The 2,500-nt window shown below is 46.0% G+C and overlaps 1 protein-coding gene across 1 annotated transcript in view; it reads left to right on the forward strand.

Annotated features, from left to right (window-relative positions):
• Positions 1-2,500, forward strand: part of LOC143285396 (piezo-type mechanosensitive ion channel component 1-like) — a 213,963-nt gene that overhangs the window by 74,575 nt on the left and 136,888 nt on the right. The window lies entirely within an intron of this gene.

The raw sequence follows: 2,500 nt of genomic DNA on the forward strand, positions 1-2,500 counted from the left end.
TTTGAGTTTCAGTTTCTCGAGGAGGCGTCACTGCGATCGGACAGTTCCGTGTATAACACGCTGCGCCACATCTGCTAGACAGATAGAATGCCTGACCAGCTGCGTTACCGAATGTGCTTGGGCAGACCTTGAGTGCATGTACACATACACACACACACACACACACACAGACACACACACACACACAGACACGCACACATGCATGCACGCACGCACGCACTCACACAGACACACACACACACACACACACATGCTTGTGTACCTATTACTGTGGATTTCTTCTGCAGAATTTTGCCAGAGGACAACGCTCTTGTCGCCACGGGTTCTTTTTCAGTGCGGCCAAGTGCGTGCTGCACACGGGGACCTGGGTTTGTCATCTCATCCAAATGACTAGACACTCCGTTTTGATTTTTCCAGTCAAACTTGGGAGAAAGGGCGAGAGCAGGATTTGAACCCAGACCCTAATGGACTCTGTATTCGCAGACGAGCGTCCTAACCCTCCTTCTGCCACTTCCCTCCTGATAGTAGTGGTAACTGTAATAATAAATAGTAACGTGACAAAGAACAATCATAATAATAATAGATAATGATAGTAACAGTGATAATGATAGCAATAACCATAGCAATGATAATGATAATAAATAGTAGTAATAGTAATATTATATAATAATAACAACAACAACAACAGTAATGATAATAATAATGATGATGATGATGATAATAATAATAATAATTAAAACAAGAGAGGCAAGGCCTTCAAGACTCACTTGTGATAAATTAAGTCCCCTAGCATTAATTACAGAGTAATTTCCCTTGTTTACTATCTGCACCAAAACGTTTACAAAATAAATAAAAAATTCCATTCTTAGCAAAAGAAGTTCCCGTTTGAACAAAAAATGATAATAATGACTGCTCTTGTTGTTGTGTCAGAACATGAGATCAAAGTGCCAAGTTTAGAGAATACAAAAAATATAAATATAACAGTAAATGCAGTTTGCATATAATTAGGCTTCTTTTTTAATTTTCTTGTGCCCATCCCAGAGGTGCAATATTGTTTTAAACAAGATGACTGGAAAGAACTGAATTTTTCCTATTTTTATGCCAAATTTGGTGTCAACTGACAAAGTATTTGCAGAGAAAATGTCAATGTTAAAGTTTACCATGGACACACAGACACACGGACACACACACACAGAGACAACCGAACACCGGGTTAAAACATAGACTCACTTTGTTTACACAAGTGAGTCAATAATAATAATAACAATAACAAAGGAGGATGGCTGACCACCATGACAGTTGTGCAGGGTCTCTGTCAGTGGGTGGCTGCCTGGCAGTCAAGAGACTGTGTTGTTTTACACTCTTGGCTGCCTGGTTCCCCTGGTTCTGTGGCTGTCCGGCAAAGGCGCTCACGTGTGTGCATGTGTGTGTGTGTGTGAGTGTACACGTGTGTGTGTGTGTGTGTGTGTGTGAGTGTCTGCGAGTTTGCGTGTGCGTGTGTGTGTGTGCGTGTGCGTGTGCGTGTGTGTTTTTTTTAAGCAACGCTGACTTCATCAGTATTGATTACCATGAATCACATGCGTGACAGCCCAGGAAGATTTTTTTCCCCCTTTTTTCTCACTCTTTTTTTTTTTTTTTTTTTTTTTTTCCCCACACCTGGGACCTGTAACAATGTTTACATTGTCGTCGTTTCTCACCGGCAGCGATTAGTTGCATCATGCCATGATTTATGCAGTGTGGGAGGAGGGAGGAGGGGTTCAGACGGAAATGATAGAGAGTAGGATTGGGGGGAAGAGATAGAGAGAGAGTACGAGAGAGAGAGAGAGAGAGAGAGAGAAGGGAGGGAAGGAAGGATGAAGAGAAGACAGAGAGAGGGAGAGAGGCAGACTGAGGGAGGGAGGGAGGGAGGGACAGACGGAGGTGACAGAGAGACATTAGGGGGTGGGGTGGGGGGATAGAGAGAGAGGGAGGAGGAAGAGAGGAAGGGAGAGGGGCAGACTGAGGGAGGGAGGGAGGGACAGATGGAGGTGACAGAGAGACATTAGGGGGTGGGGTGGGGGGATAGAGAGAGAGAGAGAGGGTGGGGGGAGGAGGAGGAAGGAGTAAGAGAAAACCGTAAGAGGAAGGGGGGAGAGAGACAGAGGAAGGGAGGGAGGGAGTGGGAGGGAAGTAGGGAGAAAAACAGAGACAGACACAGGGAACGAGGGAGGGAGGGAGAAAAACAGACTTGGAGACAGACACAGGGAAGGAGGGAGGGAGTGGGAGGGAAGTAGGGAGAAAAACAGAGACAGACACAGGGAAGGAGGGAGGGAGTGGGTGGGAAGTAGGGAGAAAAACAGAGACAGACACAGGGAAGGAGGGAGGGAGTGGGAGGGAAGTAGGGAGAAAAACAGAGACAGACACAGGGAAGGAGGGAGGGAGTGGGAGGGAAGTAGGGAGAAAAACAGAGACAGACACAGGGAAGGAGGGAAGGAGGGAGGGAGTGGGTGGGAAGTAGGGA

This window comes from Babylonia areolata, chromosome 9, assembly GCF_041734735.1.
Source record: "Babylonia areolata isolate BAREFJ2019XMU chromosome 9, ASM4173473v1, whole genome shotgun sequence".
NCBI classification, from domain to species: Eukaryota; Metazoa; Mollusca; class Gastropoda; order Neogastropoda; family Buccinidae; genus Babylonia; species Babylonia areolata.